The sequence below is a fragment of the Triturus cristatus genome, chromosome 5_1 (genome assembly GCF_964204655.1).
Source record: "Triturus cristatus chromosome 5_1, aTriCri1.1, whole genome shotgun sequence".
NCBI lineage: Eukaryota > Metazoa > Chordata > Amphibia > Caudata > Salamandridae > Triturus > Triturus cristatus.
Genome location: NC_140587.1, coordinates 35,122,020 through 35,144,211, shown reverse-complemented (window position 1 = coordinate 35,144,211; position 22,192 = coordinate 35,122,020). Strand labels below are relative to the sequence as shown.

The 22,192-nt window shown below is 48.0% G+C and overlaps 1 protein-coding gene across 1 annotated transcript in view; it reads left to right on the top strand.

The window, feature by feature from the left end:
• Positions 1–22,192, top strand: part of LOC146830022 (verrucotoxin subunit beta-like) — a 297,695-nt gene that overhangs the window by 134,020 nt on the left and 141,483 nt on the right. The gene's annotated exons all lie outside the window — the stretch shown is intronic.

Here is a 22,192-nt window from a genome sequence, read left to right as displayed (position 1 = left end):
CAGGGGTGGCATAATACATGCTTCAGCCCCTGGTAGGCCTCTGCAGTACCTATGCCATAGGTACATAGTATACCATATACTAGGGGCTTATAAGGCACTCCAGAGTCCAATTAGAAATGTACCTAATGTACATGGAAACCATTTTAGATAGGAAGCAGCTAGGCTGGGGTCCTGATTAGCAGGGCTACAGCCAGACTAAGGTCGAAAAACAGTGAAACACCACAGAAAGTGGGGGTACCCATGTGAAGCAGATCCTACGCTCCTACACATGCATGTTGTACAATATGTGTATGTATTGTCATTCACGGTCTGTCCACCAAGCCTTTGTAATGTTTTTAGTAGCGCAGAAGTAGAGAGATAGAGGGAGTAAACCACAAGAGTGCATGCAGAGCATCTCAATAGCATAGGAGATTCAGCATCAACAATGGAACTTGACCAATGATATCCAATTAATTTCTTTCTTTATTCCAGTATAGACCATAAGAAAGGGAAGAGTCCAAATATATGTCTGTATCAGCTGCATGCTTGTTTCCTACCAGTTTACTGTCCGAAAGCTGATATTAGATCCAATAGGCGACCTTTAGAAATAAAGATCATCATAACTAATGGTTCTGAAGAAACCTGTCTGACCTAGAGGGCATTTAAAACGGCTGAGACATGTTGACCACTGATGTAGGGTATCAATGTGCCCTAAGAACATCGCTCTGTTTTCAACCTTGTCAAAGGACCAACACATCAAAGGATTTAATAGGATCCGGCAGGTAATTTTAAAATGTCATCCCTAACATTTAGATCACACGCTCCGCTTACATATGCACCAAGCCGGCCAACCCACACTAGGTGAGTAGGACGTTAGTCCGAAGATGAAGCAGGCCACGGGTAGTACCTGTGGGTGAGGCCCCAACAATATATCCTACAAGATGTACTGATCTCAGCAATTTACCTGGGTGTAAATCTTACACCTAGTAGAGATATAAATTGGGCCGCGCAACAATCTCACGGACAATAATTTTGTTTCAGTAAACAAGGGTAACCCTTCTTGATGGTATATAAGATGTCTAGGATGAGTCTGTGTGTGGTGTTCTGATTGGTTGGAGTCTCTGCGTGAGTTGGTTGGAGATGTCAACGTATAGTGCTTTACTGTAGTCGAGACTAGCAGGTGTGTGGAGCCATTTGGAGGATGCAGTCAACGGTGTTGAGTTGTTTGTTCATTGAGAGCCTTTTGTCAAGGATGGTGCTACGGTTTCTGGCAAGTTCTATGGGGGTGGCCATGGGACCCAGGTTGGGTGGCCACCGGGAGGAGTACTGGGGGGAGTTTTTATTTTTGAAGATCAGGATCTCCGTTTTACCCATGTTGAGTTTGAGGCAGTACTCTTGCATCCAGTTTGCCACAATTGACATGCAGGCGGTGAAGTTGTGCCTGGTGGTTTTGTTCGTGTGGGTGAGGGAGAGGATGAGCTGAGTGTCATTGGCGTTGTAGACTATATTGATGTGGTTTCTTAAGATGTGTACAAGAGGTGCCATGTAAACGCTGAACAGTGTCGGACTGAGGAACGAGTTCTGGGGGACTCCGCAGATGAGCTTTTTCAGTTTGGAGGTGTAAGTGAAGAGTCTGACCCATTGTGTCTTGTTAGAGAGGAAGGAGGCGATCCAAATTAGCAGGAGTCCTTGGAGTCCTGAGTCTTGTAGTCTGGTGATGAGGGTGACTTTAAACTCCCTGCGTACTTATTCAAAACTCCCAAAAACCTATTTAACAAGCATTTGCAATGCAATAGATCTAGCATTTGCGAGAGTTTAAGCTACTGGCATTGCAAATTCCAATGCCTATTATTTACGTTTTAAAAACCAAAACATAAATAAAAGGCATTGTCATTTACAATGCCCACAGCTCAAAGTCAAGTAAATGCGAGACCTATTGCATTTCAAATGCTTTTTTTGGTAGCCACAGGGAGATAGTGATTTACCCAGAATAACAAGATGCTGAGCAGACGCAGAGACTTGAACCAGGTCCCCAGCTCCAAAGTCGGCAGCTCTAGCCGTAAGGCAACATTTTCTACCAGTGGTAGTGTTTGCGTGCCCTCTGGTTAGTGACAAATAAATAGTCACGCAAAGAGTCAAAATCATATTGAAACTTTTCTACAAGTACAGTTTTAAAGACGGAAGAAAAAAAATCAACCTATTTTGGTTTTGCTCTTTGGTTGGAGGGAGAAGCTTTCCGGGCAGGCGAAGTTGTCGCTTCTTGGAAATAGCTTTCCTTTGGCAGCCTGCAGCTTTTGATTTCCTGCAGTTTATCATAGTTCCCAGTATTTCACATGTTTTGAGCCTGTGTGTAGGTGGCACACAAGTTAGTGTGTTAGTGCTGGTGTATTTTTCATAAGGCGAGCTTTTATGTCTAAGGATTAGTAGAAGGACGGAGCTCTTTGGTACAGGAAGCTTTCAAGATGGCGGGGAGTATTCGGAGGGAAGTGGTGTTTACTTGCATCATGTTTATGGGCAGTTCTACCTCGAAGAGAAGGAGCCGATGATTGGGCAACGCTCTGGTTAAATACAGAGCAGCCAGTTTTAGGACCTGAAGACCCCGAGAAGCCTCTTACGGCGTCATTTATTCATTCAGCTTGTGATTGAGCTGCAGTCCTTTTTTGTACCAACCGAGGTGCGATTCAGCCCCTTCAAGCAGGCAGGAAAACAAAACCAGTGCTCGCATAATATAAAATACATCATCCGTCTGCTTAGAACTTAGGTACGTGATGTTTTTTTCTATTTAACATGAAAGCGGGCGCAGTGCTGAAACAAAGCGCGGCGCCCGTCTGCATAAAACCTATGTGCATGACAGCCCCTTAAGCGGGCGCCATGGTAAAAAATAAGTAGTCCCCAAAGAAAACACATCCGCACCTCCAGTGTAATGAAACTGGAGTTGGTCGGTGCTGCTGGGCTAAAAACGGAAATGATGTTTCGCCACATACTCGTGGCTGAATAGACCGCAACATTTTTCAGACACAGAATGACAAAACAGATGCAATTACGGAACCCTTAGAATAAACTCCTGCAACATTTGCGACTTGTTGTATTTCCTAATGGAGTTGTAGTTTTTCTTCTACATAGCCTTGAAAAAGAGATGGGCATATAAGTAGGTCGGGGAACACTACAGGGGTTGTATATAAAGCTGTTTGAGTACAGATGGAGGGGCTTTAACACTTGCTATACGTTTTGTGAAGCTCACATTAAACCAGGTCTGGATACTTTGAACCTCTGACAGTGTTTGTGTTCATTCGGAAAGCTATGTCTACTGTGCTGCACATTATTTTAAGACCTTTGCAACAGCTGAACTCACTTATCTGTCTGCTGGATTAGGATTGTGAGCAAATCTCATGTGGAGAATACAGACGAAGTTTCACAAGAGACCAGGATTGATACAAGAGTAACAACCCCTGCCTTTCTCAGAGCCCTATACACTGTCTATTTACCCTTGAAGAGCAGCAGACCTGCTTCTTGCAGCGGGATTGCAGATGTTCTGCTGAGTCAGTCTGCTGAAGAGAAATATTGGTTGGGAAGAGGTGAAAAAAAAGAGAAAAGCGTAATCTGCTTGTTGAAAATGTAAGACCCCTCGGCCAGATGTGATGGATTGCCAGCTCAGGAGTCACTCTCGGGTCCTGCCACTGCGAAGGGTAAATTAAGGCGGCTTGGTATGTGTTACAGGAGAAGAAAATGTAGAGGGCTGATGCTTGTGAGGCATATTGTCTTCCGATTCTGCTTTCAAGGCCCCAAAAGGACCTGCTTGTCTGCGGTATCACTGCCTGGGAAGGCTGTTTCTGGCTATTCACCAGCCCCTTTGAAAAGCCTCTAAATTTCCTGATCTGGTGCAGAAATAGTTTAGCAGAGCTCAAGAGTCCCAAGAAATGCAATGTACCGCTAGGAAGGAGTCTGTGGGGCTTATTTATGAGCCCCTGCGTCACTTTTGCGCCACTGGAGCGTCACTTTTTGTGACGCACAAGTGGTGTAAAAAATGCACCATGTTGCGCCATATTTACGAAGTGACGCATCTAGGTAGATGCGTCACTTTGTAAATCCCTGCGCTACATTATACCAGCGCCAGGTATAATGTATGCAGGGTGGGCGTACCCCCGCAAGAAAGGGTCGTACGAGAGGTGCAGCGAAATCTATGAGATTTCGCTGCGCCACTTCTAGGACGCCAATGCGTCAAAACCTTACGCCTGCCTCATGGCAGGCGTAAGGGTGACGCAGGCCCTTTCACATGAACATTGCTGGAGTTTGGTCAGGCTTCCGACACAACTCCAGCAATGCGCCACTTTTTGCACTGACAGATACGTCAGTTATACTGACGTATCTGTCCTTGCTTGTGACATGATGCGTAATACTGTTAATATGATGCATCATCGGTGTCGCAAGGAGGGTGCACTGAGAAGTGGTGCATCGCTGCTTTCACGCAGCGATGCGCCACTTCTCGTAAATGAGGCCCCTGTGTTTTTACCTCCTTCAAAAGCTTGATTGATAGATAATGACTGAAATAAGTTCAACGATAAAACACCAAAATTCATGCAGATCTCATGTGGAGATTGTTCCTCTGGAGTTTTCTGCAGACGTGGAATCAGATGGAAGGGCCAAGGTGTGCGTACATTTGAAAGCTTTCCCTTCTGACAAATAAGCTTGCAGTAACAGACTCTAGAGATTTGACAATGGTGGGAAGACGTTTGATCAAGAAATGCTAAGAGCAAAACTGGCAGAATCTTTCAGAAAATACGCTTGAAGTAGTTGGATGATCCAGACAGGTTGTACAATCTCCAATTGCAGCTGTTTTTGACCTTGCCTGATCGACAGGTAAATGGAGAGCTTATCTTCAGTGTATATAGGGTTCAATTTATTCAAGACAGGATGAATTAGATGAGCATTTTCAGACGGTTCCTTTTCTGAAGTCAGAGGCAATGCAAGTACTCTTTTTTAGGTCTCGGCTAGCGTGTCTGCGCACGTACGCAGCTCACTCGGCGAGATGTAATGTTTTTGAAGAGTTTCAGTAAAGGGCTTTAAGCCCCACCCTTCTTTTCCATTGGCTGGCGTCACCGTTTATGCTAAACGGTGGCCAGCCATTGGAAAAGAGCTGTGTGTGTTACCTCCATTTGGCTTTTTCTGCCGTCCCACTTGGACGGGCTCGCCTGCTTTTCGTTTGTCGTAAACAATTTCTGATCTTTATGGGGCCATGTGTTTAAACACATGGCCCCATAAAGACAAGCTCCTGTGCGATCCTCTTTCGTTTCTTTCATTTTCAGAACCGCGCTTGTTTTCATCTCTCCCTCCCCTTCTTTGCCTCTTCCTTTCGCTCTCTCCCCCCTCTGCCACCTCCTCTTCTTTCTCCATGCCGGCCCCACCCCTCTCATCCTCCTGTGATCCTCTGCATACCTGTGTGCAGGATACAGAGCCCACTGTCTGGCACGCCTCCAAGGTCCTCAAGGTGTTTGTGTAGAGGATCAGCGCCGCTCATATAAATTCAGCTCCTTCGGAGGGAGCAGGAGAGCAGCGCTGGGATCAGTGACCGATGGCCCGGACTCCCTCGAGCTCCAGGGGAGCCTGGCCGTCTATACTCCGTGGGTGTCTTAGCATTACACCTGGTGGCACTAGCTCCCGGGCTGTCTGACACCTAGGACTGAGGTCCGGGTTCCCTGGGTGTCTGACTCTGACCTCCCTACCGCTGAAGCGTCAGAGCCTTTGGGTGTCTATCTCTTTATACCCCCTGGGTGTATTAGATCTACAGAGGGCGGCTCGAGCTCCCGGGCTGTCTGACACCTAGGGCTGAGGTCTGGGCTTCCAGGGTGTCTGACTCCCTACCACTGGAGCGTCGGGCGCTTTGGTAGCCTGTTTGAGTGTATACCCCTTGAGTGTCCTAGCACTATAGCGGGCGACTCGGGAGGCCGCGCTGTCCAACACATAGGGCTGATGTCTGACTCCCTGCTGCTGAAGGCTCAGATTCTTTGGATGTCTGTCTATATACACCTTGGGTGTCTTAGCACTATAGCGGGCAGCTGCAGCTGAGGTCTAGGGTCCCTGGGTGTCTGACCCCTCTATTGCTGAAGTGTTAGACTCTTTAGGTGTCTGTCGCCTATCCCCTTGGGTACTTTAGTACTACAGCTGACGGCCCGCGCACCGTACGTGCCTGACCCCTGGGCTGAGGTGTAGGAGTTATTCCGCAGCTCACCCCTGAAGCAGAGGTCATGACGACCCCCTTGGATGTCGGTCTTCTACCGCGAGCTCTTTGGGCTTGTTGAGCATCTAACCACCGGCAGAGGTCTCTAAGTGTCTGGTCCCTACAGCTGTGGTCTCTGCTCCAGTGTGACTGCCCCTTAAGAGTAAGGTCTCGGGGTTATTCGGCGTCTGATCCTGCAGCAGAGGTCTAAGCGCCTTGGGTGTCTGTCTGTTAGGTGAGATCTCAAGGTAATTCAGTCTCCTCCCTGCAGCCGAAGTCTCAAGTGCCTTGGGTGTCTGAGCTCTACGGAGATGTAGCCATGCCCCCTCGGATGTCTGTATCCCATCTGATGAGGACGCGCACAGAGAGCCCGTGGTACTTACGAAGATCTGAGCAGAGCCCTCCCGGAGGAGATGTCTGAGCCGCCGCCTTGGAGGAGTCTCAGGTGAGGGGCTCCACTTTGATTTATTACCTGTCCTCTGAAACTGCGCCAACTTCGTCACTCATTCTGTAAAGTGATCAGAGACCAAGGTACTTTGCACACACGTGGCCTGTCCTTAGCCAGTGTATCCAAATGTACTTCTAAATATATAGGCTGAAATATAGCGGAGCCGGGTGGAAGATGTGCATGTCGATGTTTGCCCATAGAGGAATTCCTGTCGGTGATAAAAGGGTGATCCCCTCCCATGCTCTGCATACAATACGATACATTATTTGTGAGAAAGGCGCACTAGGGCGGCATCACTGTAGTGCGCACTGCACCCCAGTGTCACTCCTGAGAAGTAATTAAATCACCTTTTAGTGCACTGGAAACAACTGTTCAGTTCTACAGCTTACTTGGGGAAAACTTCCTTCACTGTACACCGGGCCACTGGACTTATGCGGTTTAGCAGACACGGGCTACTGTGCATGTATTGCTATAACGGCACCGCACCTGCCGCATAATCGCGCGTTTGCCCAACCTGTCCTTGTGAAGTGTGAATCCGCAGAACAAATGTTGTTGCATTTCAAGTCTTTTTGCAATTTTGTTCATTCTTTATTTCGACATTTTCTTAAATCCCTATCACTGACATTGGGTCACTGTAGATGCAGAGACTCGTTATTCCATCTGCACTTGTTGAGCAGCCAGGACTGAGGGTTGGCTCGTTTCTGAAAGCCGCAGTGAGATGTAGAAGTCAGTGGAAGGTTTTCTGTCCTGTGAGCTCACCCTTATATGACCTGGTACATACCTATACCCCCTCCTCGCTTGTCAGGACCCACATAATATCAAGAACAAGTATTTCTTTGGAAAAGGAGGTCGTAGATAACCCACCGGCCGTATTTATTAACAAACAATTAAACAATTAATATAAACCATCTTTACAAACTTACGCAGAAAATATACAATTGACATTGATTACATTGATGGGTACAGATGTCAGATGGCTAACCTTAACATAACTCTTATTCCTAGCCGAATCTAAGCATAACATCATCCATAATCATAATGGCAATTACTTTTCTGCTTATCCATGTTTGAGCCTACGGCAAGGTCAATAACTGGTGTCAGATCCTTATCAAATTAAGCCCGCCCCCCCCTAGTTACCCCTGTACGCTCTGTATACTATATCCATAAAGGGGCCCTTGCAGTTCTGCGCCCTTTACTGGCGCCATCGTGCACGTGCGGGGTGGCCAACCAGCCTAGGAAAAGCATAACTTCCCACTCCCCCACACCCATCAAGCCAACCTGGCTGTAACTGCCCCTGGAGTTCTAGGATGGACCACTTGTTCCTCCCCCTTGGGCGGCCCCATTCAAGAATGGCACCGCCCTCTAAGGACCTTAAATTTACCGCTCACCAATCATGACCTTACCGCCTGACCAAGGAATAGCACTAAACTACGACAATATATTAGCTTAAAAGGGAAAAAAGTATGTTACTGGAACATAACACAACCTAAAACGGTAACGAATCACACACTACACAACCTCTGCTTTAGGGGATGGTGGGTGGGGAAATGAAATAGCAGCTTCCTAGCGAGGCTGGTTTACCAGCTAGGGAGCTCAAATGGCAAAGAGGAAGATTCCTCTACTCCCCAGCCTATTATGGCCATTTTCCAGACCGGTTCTAGCCGGCCTATTGCTGGCCACTTGCGTGACCCGGAAGTGATTTGCATCACTTCCGGGTCACGCCCCCAAGACCAATCATGTCTGAGGCGCGCCTGTCGCGTCACTGCTGTGTGTGCTAGGCCCACCTCCCAGGTCGTTGGGTGCCGGCATGACCGCCATACTTTCGGCGTGTCCGATGCCCGCCCCGCCTTTTCTCTCAGTTCTCACACACAAGGGTCATACCTTTTATTAGCAGCACCTGCGGGTGGCCTTTCATCCCCATGCTCGTGTAATACCCTTGCTGATTTATTAACCAAATATCTCTGTACAGATGACACATCGATCTGTAATTCTTCTCAACTGCACGTACCGTATGATTGTTGTTTTAAATTTACCAAGATACTGCCGTCGCAATGCTCGGAGTAACCGGTGGTTGTTTGTTACTTCACATGCTTACTTGATAACAATGCTGCTATACTATACACTATAAGGGATTTTAGTATTTATTTTCACTATTCTTATGGTTTTATCAAGTTATGCATTTTCGTTCATGGTCCTATAAAGATCTATTGAATTGAATACCTTCAGAGTGGATTTTAAAATGAGAGGACGGTTATCATCAATGAGATGAAATCACAAATATTAATGAAGCCAAGTGAAGTCAAACATACATTTGAACACATCTGCAAACAGTGTGATTTAAACCATGGATTTGATTTGGGTGAAATGTATGTACACATCAGAAGCATGAAGAGTGATACAGAGCAGGAAAGTGAGCAACGCTGCCTGTGTTCACTTATTTACACACGCTGGTGCCGGTGGTACAGGACATGTAAGTGTGAGGTTCTTGTGCTCATCCTTTTAAACACTCCAAAGATAGTGATAAACAAGCATTTGCAATGCAATAGGTCTCGCATTTACGCGAGTTTAAGCTATTGGCATTGTCATTTACAATGCCAATAGCTGAAACTCGCGTAAATGCGAAACCTGTTGCATTGCAAATGCTTGTTATAACTTACAAATGCCAGTAGTGTGGAGTGATTAGAGCCCGTTTGTTTGCATGGAAGTCTCTCTGGTTTGTTTGAGCTTTTTGGAAAGGGTTAGTGCCACAAAATCGCCATCGAAAGTTTGACCTACAGAAATGTCAAATCTAGACTGTCACTGTACTGTCACACCCAACTCCATCTTTTTTTTTATACACCATGCCACCTCAGTTTGGACCCAGACATATGCAAATCGATCTTGACAGTTTGGGCTGGACTGTTCCCATTGGAGCAGGGTCACGACATGTTTGCATATATGACTAGGGCCAAACTGAGGTGAAATGGTGAGCAAAATAACGATGGACAGGGCCAGGCGCGCAACGCCCATAGGGCTCAACGGGCTATAGTCCCACTTAAACCTCTGCCCCCCCCTCCCCGTCCTGTGTGTTAGCCTGGATGAGACAGCTTCCCGGGCACACACAGCCGCACCAGAGTACTTCACAGGTCTTTAAAAGACCATTTACTTGCTAATGAGGATTTGTTGTTTTTGACAATATTCGAGAGGACAACCAAGTCATAGGGTACAAAGAGAGAACATGCTGACAGTCCTTTCATGGAAGATGGAATGTGTGTCTTCCTTTGATCGGGACAATGTGGTACGTTTTCATGACAAATAGGCTATGGGTGTGCAGGGGCAACTGAGACCATTTGCTTTACCCACTCCAGATTTTATAGTGAAAGTGCATGCATGCCGTGCATTGAAGGAGAAAGGAACAAGGCACAGACAGACGGGTCAGTGCAACGCCACCCTCTGTTCTCAATGCCTCAGCCTAGCGCCAGCAGGAGGCAACACTCCCCACCCCCCCACAGTAGCATGCATGTTCTACGCATTAATGAAACACACCACACAAATTTTGTTTGGGTAAGAAACTGCTGCAGGTTTATTACATACACTGTTATGTAATATGGTGGGTTATCTTACGGGCGATCCAAGGGCAGGCAACCAACTGGACTGCCTGTCGGCCTGATGAGCCAAGCAGCACTGGGGCGAACCCCATCTGTGCTGCTCCTTCGGTGATCCTCTTCCCGGATCACGGTCCCTTATTACTCACGCCCCTTTCAGGGCGGAGCGTGGCAAGGCAACCCTTGTTCAGGCCCACAACCACCCGAAGGACTAACGAGGCGCCGACACGGTTTTCCAGGAACCTCCCATGAGGCTCCTGGGCTCTGGCACCCACTATGGTGCCGCGCAGAGGTACCCTTCGGTGCCTATTTGCTTCCAGATTGCCCTGTAACTCTGCCACAGCTTTGGAGGTGGCTACCGTCTCTGCCAGAGCCCCCCCACCAAAATAGCTATAGTCTTGCCCGCTAACTCTCCTGTCTAGAGCATCCTGCAAATCTAGAGGATTGGTATAAACGACCCCATCCTATCCCAAAGCCCTTGACGTTAGGAATTTGACCGTTCAGTTCCCCCCGTGGTGGAACCCCCTGGCATGCGGCTTAGGGCATTTAACTGATAAAGCAGTACGCCCTAGACAGTAGCTTGGAACATCAGTGTCTGATGAAACAAGGCGCCCTATCGGCCTGTGAAGCTGCGCAAGCACTATTCACCTTACGCGGGCAAGTTCCACTGCGTCACAAGACATCGGCCCCGTCACAACTCTGAGCGGGACAGTTTCTCATTCGCACAAAGCGCCATGTCTGCAATGTGGTGCCTAACATTAAAGGCAGACTGAGGAAATTACCTGCCCTGTAAAGTATGGTTTTTGTGAACGCTGGATGTGCCAAATGTTCGATTGACATAGTAGCCCAAGTGCTGGACACCTTGTTACCCTATTTATAGGGACGGCAGCACACTATGTTGGCTGACCGCGTCCCCACCAAGCATGGCTAGTCTAGCTGACCGTGCGGGGCTTTAAGCTTAACTGCAGCAACAGGTCACCTGTCCTTGGTTCTGGCGTGCACTTGCATCCCCCCATTGACCAGACAATAGCACAGACCCCTTTGAATACTAACCCTGGCGAACACCTTATAGGTGTGGAATCCGGTTTGACCATGTAAGTTGTTTCCGCTATAGGCGACACCTCACCCTATCATGTAGTGACAACTTATGCAGTGAACTCACTTGCTTAACTGACGTTGGATCGCAGAATACGAAGGATTCTCACAAAGTGTGAAAGTGGGGGAGGGTCCAAGGGACAATTTAAAGACCAGCTACAGTATAAATCCCCAAATCCATATATACTTTATAACAAATACTGAGGGTCTAATGTTCTGTATATACACAACTCTAACAGACTAGACGAATGAGACCTCCAAATCAATTACAGTGAATGACATATCAAAAGTATAATTCCCATCACCCACCAAAGGTGGCTTATCATCTGGGAATTGAGGACTGAACTGGAAGGACCAACCACTCTGATGGTAATGGTGGTCAATCAGTTGTCCCAGTAGTGAGAACAAACGGTGGGGTGATGGTTGCAGTGCAAAAAATTAAACAAAAAAGTGCTATTAAAAATGGCTATCTAGATGCTATAAATTTTATTCTGGCGCTTATAGAGATGCCATTAATAAAACCTGTGCGTAAACAGCTTAGAAGATAACTGTTGGATTGATGGTCGACATGTTTCGGCTACTGGACATTGAGTCCAAGCTCTCATCAGGACCCAAATACGCTACTGCAAAAAGTGATGAACAGAACATTAAAAAAAATTAAAGATTTCCACCAGAAAGGTATACCATACAACCTGGTCTGCTCTGTATGTCCAAATGGAACTGTTACAGGTTGGAAACCTAAATGTGGATCAAATGGAAGGAGGTTCAGCTAAGTGTTAGTGGCAATACAGAACGTATGTATGAAAAGACAGTGTGTATTATCATTTGTCATGAACATGACTAAAAGTCAAATAGTACTTGAATTGTGCACTTACCCAGACAGTTATGGGCATGCACCTCACCTCGCCTGGCATCTGCTCAGGATATTGAGGCACCGCTCTACAAAAGGAAATTTCAGGTAGACTCATTAGGGAATAATCCCAGTGGACATGATATATTCAGAACACTAGAACTACCAGAAATAGTCTTTAGAGCGTTTAAGCTAGACAAGTGTAAAAACAAGGCAGAGTGTTGGTCTTAAAAAAACAGAGCGAGTGGAGCACCTCTCTGTCAGATCTTCCATGAAGAGCAATAACCGCATATTTATGACAGAAACAACAGTATACACCCGTATATATATGATGAGACACTGATGTACATCTCAAAGAAAGAGGAACTGTCTTAAATCATGCAAGTCCAAAAAAGAATTGTCGTTTGTAAAGCTCCGTAAGGCATAGATATAACAGAGCCTCCTACAATCTTGTAACAACTAGATTGAAATACCAAGCGCAAAGGGTTACAAAAACACACTTAACATTAACACGCGAAAGCGCGAAGTACCGATGTAGATTTTCTGTTAATCAAGCTCCGTCAGGCATAGATCTTACAGAGCCTCCTCCAATTTTAAGACCACTCGATACCGATACTGGAGTAAATATCAAGCTCAGATGACAGAGCGGGGTACCGACGGATAGGTGAGTGTTGTATTTCCTCAGTTTCATTTTTCCGAGCACTTATAAATCTGAACGTTACGCGCCTGAGCGTTAACATCGGCTAATTTTGGTTAATTTTGGTTACTCAATGTGCCAAATATTTACTCCAGTATCGGTATCCAGTTGTCTTAAAATTGGAGGAGGCTCTGTAAGATCTATGCCTGACGGAGCTTGATTAACAGAAAATCTACATCGGTACTTCGCGCTTTCGCGTGTTAATGTTAGTGTGTTTTTGTAACCCTTTGCGCTTGGTATTTCAATCTAGTTGTTACAAGATTGTAGGAGGCTCTGTTAGATCTATGCCTTACGGAGCTTTACAAACGACAATTCTTTTTTGGACTTGCATGATTTAAGACAGTTCCTCTTTCTTTGAGATGTACATCAGTGTCTCATCATATATATATGGGTGTATACTGTTGTTTCTGTCATAAATATGCGGTTATTGCTCTTAATGGAAGATCTGACAGAGGTGCTCCACTCGCTCTGTTTTTTAAGACCAACACTCTGCCTTGTTTTTACACTTGTCTAGCTTAAACGCTCTAAAGACTATTTCTGGTAGTTCTAGTGTTCTGAATATATCATGTCCACTGGGATTATTCCCTAATGAGTCTACCTGAAATTTCCTTTTGTAGAGCGGTGCCTCAATATCCTGAGCAGATGCCAGGCGAGGTGAGGTGCATGCCCATAACTGTCTGGGTAAGTGCACAATTCAAGTACTATTTGACTTTTAGTCATGTTCATGACAAATGATAATACACACTGTCTTTTCATACATACGTTCTGTATTGCCACTAACACTTAGCTGAACCTCCTTCCATTTGATCCACATTTAGGTTTCCAACCTGTAACAGTTCCATTTGGACATACAGAGCAGACCAGGTTGTATGGTATACCTTTCTGGTGGAAATCTTTAATTTTCTTGAATGTTCTGTTCATCACTTTTTGCAGTAGCGTATTTGGGTCCTGATGAGAGCTTGGACTCAATGTCCAGTAGCCGAAACATGTCGACCATCAATCCAACAGTTATCTTCTAAGCTGTTTACGCACAGGTTTTATCAATGGCATCTCGATAAGCGCCAGAATAAAATTTATAGCATCTAGATAGCCATTTTTAATAGCACTTTTTTGTTTAATTTTTTGCACTGCAAGCATCACCCCACCGTTTGTTCTCACTACTGGGACAACTGATTGACCACCATTACCATCAGAGTGGTTGGTCCTTCCAGTGCAGTCCTCAATTCCCAGATGATGATAAGCCACCTTTGGTGGGTGATGGGAATTATACTTTTGATATGTCATTCACTGTAATTGATTTGGAGGTCTCATTCGTCTAGTCTGTTAGAGTTGTGTGTATACAGAACATTAGACCCTCAGTATTTGTTGGATCGCAGAAGCCATTGCCTGATAACTATCTCAGACCCTGGATGCTTGAACTCGCAAAAGTGTATTACATACTTTCAGTGGATCTTCTGGGGGATACCACAGACCGAATTGGTGGCTAGACCCTTAAGAGCACCCAATCTGCACCTGGGCCTACCGCTACTTGGGACTGGCTTTACACCTCGTACCCCCGGGGCAAGCCACCATGCCCGCGGGGCAAGATGTCGCTGAAAGTCTGGTGTATGTTAGCCACTCGCTGATACTTGCCTATCGCTGCTGCCCCTACTTGGGTAAAAGGAATACTGGATGCTTCCTAAGGACTGTGGACCTAAAGCTCCAACCTAGTTTGTCCCCAAAACTTAGGCACAACCCAAGTGGCAATCCTGCCCTCCAGTGTACTTCTCCCCAGCGTTAACTATCAACATAGTTGGGACACCGGTAGCAGAAGGTGCCCCTACCTGTCTCCGTTCTAGCCCAAAGGAGGAATGACCCAGGGGGCAGACAAGTTTGTGGGAACCCGAGGGGGCATTCTGAGCGACTACCTGCCCTTGCCAGGAAATTGGGAATGCCAGGTGATCTATAATAGCCTAGCGACATTAGGCTCTAACCCAGCGTACCAAAAAGTTAGACAATGTAATTGGATATGAGGACAGGGAGTAAAACAAACAACTATACCTGCCCCTTCTGAAGTAGAAATGCCAACTGTACGGGTGATTATCGGCAATTGTGCTCCGACTACATCTTCACCGCCTGCTGAAAGGCAGAACCCTTTCATAAAGCTCCTGGGATGGTGAGAACAAAAAACTTTCAAATCCCCATTTCCGACTAACCCGTAGAAGGATAACCAGGGAGCAGACAAGTCAGTGGGAACCAGGGGGAACATTCTGCGCCCAACGTGCCCTTACATGAATAGTTGGGATGCCAAAAGGTCAATAATACCCTGTCGCCGTAGACTCTAACACCTTTATGTACCACAGCATACTTGTTGGATGACAACTGCCACCACCAGCCTGCTGCCCTTGCAAAAGCGCGGGTGAGTATGACTTAACTGGAGCACCCTGATACCTGCCCTGGGCTGCAGAGGCATGCCCACCCAGTGTACCTGGTACCTGATGCTATATGGTACCCTCAGGTGTTCCCATGAAGGCCCTCGTAGCCAATTGCACAATGCAGGCTCAGCATTTCGCAGTGCTTCTCTTTGCGTTGTAATTTCCTGAGTCAGTGTAAAATTATACTTTCCCACCATTGGGCTGGTAACCGGTGGCAAGGCAGACAGACCTGTTATTATGTGGCTTCTGGCATTGCTTCTGGATATATGCTACAGAACCACAGTGCACCTACAACACGCCAATACCACTGGCCTTAACAATGCTTGTTGGTTGCATAAGATAACTGAAGCCACAATTCTGGCTTTGCTGCATAGAATCATGAAAACTCATACATTCTCAACTGGTGTGGCTGTCACCTTAACGTTCTGGACATAGCATTGCATAGCAAGCTCAACCGAAATTGGGACCATTACACTAATCAACTTCCGCAACCCAGACAGGTTCCCTGCACATGAGCCAGGTACAGAAAGCAGGAATTTCAAATGTTTTTAGGCTGATTCTGCTATGGGCATCCAGACAAGTATCCTTTTTATTGGGAGACTGAGGGGAACTTTGGTTCCTTGATTCCACAACTTTTCCACATAGAAATGAGAGGAACATATGACTTTTTCGCTAAATTTGAGCTTATCAGGAGATTCTGGGTAAGAAAACGGAGGATCCATGCAAGCCACGTCTCCCTAGACTCCCCCAGGTGACTAGTTTTCAGAAATATCTGAGGCAGTATTACACATTATCATGGTTTGCGCCCGCCACACCTTTCAAAAGGTGCGCCTTGCACAAACAATGATAATGCGCCATATTATGGTGAATGCGCTGCCTCCAGGGCAGCAGTGAACTCACGCTGCCCCCAGGGCAGCGCATTCTTGTGAAAACACAGAGCAGCCGCTCTGTGTTTTCACTGTGCAGGCGGGTTTAGAGATCCCCTTGCAGGCGGATGCAGTCAGTGACTGCACCCGCCTGCAAGGGGATGTCTGGGGGGCCCATGGGACTCCCATTACCCGCTGCAGAGGGCTGCTCTCAGGGGCCGCACTGACAGTGCACCACCTTTTAAAAGGCACACTGTCAGTGTGCTTCCTGTGGGCGGGTGATGCCAGGCCAGCACTCCCAGCAGCTCCGGCTCTGTCGCACTGCCCCGGCTCTAAGGCCCACCGCAACCAGAGTTCTCGCCGGCAGAGCGCCCCAGGTGTCTTCCATATTTTCTTTCTTCTGCCATTCCGTTTTGAGCATTGTAAATCCCCCTTTTCTCGTGTGTACTCAGTTCTTGGTCCCTGTGTGTGTATAATTAGTTTTTTCTCCCCCTTGTCTGTGCCTCATACTGTGCATTTTTTTCCCCCGCCGCTGCTGCCCCTGTGGCCCCGCCCCCTACACAGCCCTGCTCCTGCCACCCTACCGCTAGTCCCGCCCCCCACCCCTACTTAATGCCGACCGCTGCGGGGGAGTGCGTGTGATGCCTTGACCTCTGGTACAGGCCAGCACTGCCCCGGCTCTAAGACCCACCACAACCGGAGATCGCGCCATCAGCGCGCCCCATGTGTCTTCCGTATTTTCTTTCTTCTGCCGTTCCATTTTGAGCATTGTAAACCCCCCCCTTTTCTCGTGTGTACTCAGTTCTTGGTCACTGTGTATAATTTATTTTTTCTCTCCCTTGTGTGTGCCTCATACTCTGTATTCTTCTTTCCTGCCGCTGCTGCCCCTGTGGCACCATCCCCCTACACAGCCCCGCTCCTGCCACCCTACTGCTGGTCTTGCCCCCTCCCCTACTTAATGCCGACCGCTGCAAAGTCGCGCCGCTGGTGCGCCTAAGGCAGACCGTCTGCACCAGTCCGTGACCCGACCGCGACGAGAGGCAGGGACCCTGGTTCTCCGTGGCCTCACTGCTACGACGCAGCCATCCTCCACACACACAATCCCAGGAGACATGCCGACTGTGCAAGATCCTCGCCAAACACGACCCACGGACAGTTCTCATGCAGACCCTGCCGCAGATATTTCACCATAGACAGCACTCCGCAACCGCCGAAGAAACTCCCAACAAACACACCACCGAAACTCTGACTTGCATCCTGCTCAACGTGCGCTCCCTGCACCGACATGCCATTGAGATTTGAGACCTACTTGACAGCCTCACACCCGACGTTGCCTTCTTCATGGAAACCTGGACCAACGCCACCTCCGGTCCAGACCTCGCCACCACCATCCCTGATGGCTACAAGATCCAGAGAAAGGACAGTCTGCTCCGCCCAGGAGGAGGACTCGCCATCGCTCACAAAACCCACCTCCGACTCTCCACTTCCATCACGAGTGACCCCCTCTCCAGCACATAACACCTCCACTTCCAGATCCAGACAAACCCCAGGACCACGCTATGCGGCACCCTCATCTACAGACCGCCAAAACCGCGCACCCACCACGCAACCACCATCGCTGAGCTCGCCACACCCAACGCCATCACCTCCACAGACTACATTCTACTCGGGGACCTGAACTTCCACCTCGACAACGACCCGGACACCACCACTCTCCTCGACAACCTAGGGTTGAAGCAGCTCGTCAACACACCCATCCACAGAGCGGGCCACACCCTCAACCCCATCTTCGCAGGAGGAACCAACATCCGCTTCTGCCACACCACCCAGCCCCTCTGGACTGACCACCACTGTATCCATTTCATCTTCAATACCACCACGGCACCCAAACCCGCCCCACGCCCGCCATGACGAAACTGGAGCAAGGTCACAGAGGAGCTCCTCAACGCCACACTACGTTAAGACCCCCCCCCCCCACCACTGCGACTGACACCAACAATTAGAGGTTACCAACTCCTGAGGCGGAAGCCGGGAGCACGCTCGTCTTTTTAAAATTGTAAATATTGGAACTGACTGTTTTCATCGGTGTGCACTTTCCCCTGAGCACTCCCCCCGCCCTTATTTACTTCAGAAATCCCCACGCAGCCGATCTAAACGCTGCCGCGGGTCCGAGATCTCTTGCCGCCATTCGTCTCCAAAGCCCACAGGCCACGCCCACAGCCATGAGGCCACGCCCCTCTCCCACACAAAAAATGTGCCTCCCCGGTCGCGCAGCGGACGCGCTGCCTGCGCGCCAAAGGCGAGCCTGTCTGCGCCCATCCGCGCCAGGCCGGGTCCAGGGGCCAGCCATGCCGGTTATCCCACCTCATACTCGGCCAACTCACTCAGAGAATTGCAACTCTCATACCCTCCACTCTCTCCTGCCACCACCAGACGAATCACTACAGCTGGCCTTGCGCGCTCAGACTCACACCTCCCCAGTCGGAGCATACCCCCCGCTAAACCGGTCAGGAGTGACACTTCCATCCGGGTGTTGTATTTGAACACCCGTTCCCTGATAAAACGCCAAGCCGATATCTGTATCCTCCTGTCTAATGAGAAACGAGATGCACTTCTGCTCACAGAAACCTGGCTGACTACCGATTCTCTCCCTGACATTCTGGCGGCCCTTCCCCTAGACTATTACATCCTCCATGCCGACCGCACTGGAAATCGCCCCGGGGGTGGGGTGGCAGCCATCATATCAAAACACCTTAATTTCATCTCCACATCTTCCCTTACCCTCCCGGAAGTAGACCACCTAATCATCAGTCTAAAAACCGACGTAGGAGCCCTAACACTCCTTCTCCTATACCGGCCTCCACATCTTATGCCGTCCTTTGCGATCACCTTGATCGAACAGCTGTCCGACCTACTGACACTGCACCCCAGACTAGCTCTCTTTGGCGACCTAAATTACTGGTTCAATGACGTCAACGCCGGGCCCCAAGCCACAGAACTCTTTGAAGCCCTTAACAGCCTTAACCTGACCCAACAAGTCTCCTCGCCCACCCACATCAAGGGCCACATCCTGGATCAGATTTGGACCCAAAATTTAGCACTCTCCCAGCCATCTGTTTCCCCCTGCGTTTGGTCAGACCATCACTTAGTCGACACCACCCTCACTGTGAAGTACTGGGTTTTTAAAACCCAGCGGTGCAGGGGAACACACCCTAAGACTTCGAGTTCTTCCTGTTTCAGACCCACAGAAACAGTCTTCTAGGTGAAGTCAAAGATCGTATTTATTGGCTGCAGACCAATTACAGGTATCCGAGAAGTACAACACAATGTATGTTCTCAGGAGACTGCTTAAACTTACAGAAACGGCCTTCTCCTTATATACAAAATATCATGCTTCAGGCACACATTGCTCGTTTTACGATATGGTCATTCATATGTATTCATTACAAACGAAAAGGCAGAGTCGTGATGACCATCCCACATTCCAGTTCAGCCAGACCACAATTATTTACCCAGCGAGGTTCAGATCCCTCCTCAGATATCAGCATCAGATATCAGATTTCTATCTCCATCCCGTCCTGTGCTATGTGGGGTCCCCCAAGGGTCGGCGCTTAGCCCGACCCTATTTAACATCTATGTAACCCCTCTAGCCAGACTAATAAGAACGTTCGGGATGGAGGTAGTCTCTTATGCAGATGACACCCAAATACTCGTCTCTCTCTCCCATTCAGATGTGCAAACCGCCTCCAAGTTTAGATCCTGTATGGAGGCGGTCGGTCATTGGATGATCAAGAACTCCCTTAAACTGAATGGGGAGAAGACTGAGGTGATGGTGTTTGGAGGGAAAGAAAACATCTGGTCAGCCAATTGGTGGCCTGACTCGTTGGGAATCTGTCCTTCCCCCACTACATCTGCTAAGAATCTCGGGGTGCTGATAGACCCTGCTCTTGATATGAACAAACAGGTGAGTAGGACCATCTCCACCTGTTGGGGTCTGATCCACACTCTTCGAAGGATTAGGAAATACCTTTCCTTGCAGGCCAGAAAGCAAATTGCTGTCACACTTATTGGCTCACGTTTGGACTACTGTAATGCGTTGTATGCGGGGCTAAATAGGAGCCTCCTGCAACGCTTACAGGTAGTTCAAAATGCCACAGCCAGATTTGTTCTGGATATCCCCAGACGCTCTTCGGCCATGGAGGCTAGGAAAACGCTGCACTGGCTACCGGTGGAACTCCGAATACGGTTTAAGATCCTATGTATGACATACAGAGCTTTTGCCAAGAATAACGATTGAGGAGTCGGATCTATCATCTCCCATTACATTCCTGGAAGGAACTTGCGTTCCGCCGGGAAATTGCTTCTTATAGCTCCCCGTATTCGAAGAGCTAAATGGGGTGGTAGGGCCTTTTCCACTCTGGCCCCCAAATGGTGGAATGATCTTCCTCTTGACCTCAGATCTTTGCCCTCCCTGCAGAAGTTCCGTAGCGCGCTTAAAACTTGCCTCTTTCGGCAGGCCTATATGTAAGGATGTTTGTTTCAATTACTGATCGTATTCTTAGGCGCCTTGATACCTTCGGGTCATTGTTTTGCGCGATATAAATTTTTATCAAATAAAATAAAATCAAGCAGACCCCAATAAACACGGGCACCTCCTGTTGGTAAAACAAGCCATAAAGTAGGAAGAGTTAGGTGTGAAAGAGATTAGCCGGAGGCTTGTGTGGGATGAAAAGGCTTTATGGTGTGTCAAACCCTGATGCTAATCACAGGTGGCCGTAGGACGGAGAGCTCGTGGGACCGGACTGACCTGGGGCGGTGGAGCCAAATCGCATAGGTCACAGAGAAGTCAATAGAAGGCACATGTGTTCTGAAGGCCTGTTCTTGTCCTTGATGTGTAGCCTATGTGAGGGCAACCATAAGGTGGCCACCGCTCCAAGATGGAACCCACGAAGTCAATATGTAATATCGTATACAAGGTGCATTTATCGATAAAACGTTACGCAAAGCACTTGTACATACTGTATTGGCCATTCGCGGTTCGCTGATTACGGAATAGGCAGGGTAGGGCCCTGCCTCCTACGCGGTCCCAAATTTTAAAGTACCACAGACCCTTCTTTTGCCCTTACATAGGCAATAACTATACTCATATTAATCCGAGTCCATGTCTATATTCATAACATCATGGAGATGTTGCTGTAGCATCATCCTATTACTTAGCTCGTCCCTCGGTACAGGTTTCCTCACACATAATGTAGCACAGAGGCCACATTTCGCGGGAGCACACTGTACACACAGACAGAACAGGAAAAGAATGGCTAAGATCATTCCAATGACCATCAAAATTTTCCATCCCCATGCAGATATCAATTCCCAGAACCACCCCATCAGTGACCAATCTCCTTTATCCACGTGAATAGATTCAGATATTCTATGCAGTTTGGAGATGGCTTGATAAACTGTTGGAGCTTTATCTGGTATGAAAATGCAACAGCTAGATTGGATGACCTTACATACCCCACCGCGGTCTGCAAGGATGACGTCTAGAACCATGCGGTTCTGCAAAGTCATGAGGCGATCCGCTTGGAGCTCAGCTGTCAAATTACCAAGGGCACCAGCCGTTACATTAACAGTAGATTCAACCACACGAGTCAGTTGTCTCAGGTTCCTACTATTAACCATCGGTCCCCAAAACGGCAGGAAACCCAAAAAGAAGTCTCCCGCTTCCTGACCGGCAGTATCCTCCTGACTAATCACGCCTCTCACAATTCTGGTCTTGTGATAATCAGAGGCAGCAGTAAATGTTGGCGGTAGCAAGTTTGCAATATAACATGTGCCCGAGAAATCAGGGGGCAACCATGTATATGCTCGGTCATTGCAGACAAAATATGTAGCCTTGGTAGCCAAAAACGCAGGGGAAAACTGTGATGGAAAGGTGTACGTTTCAGTACAGTCACTTTTCCCCAGTTGAGCTCTTGGATTCTGGCCATTACCTTGTAAACAGAACCGACCTATGTGGGGTACGACCCAAATTGGGGATGAGATTTT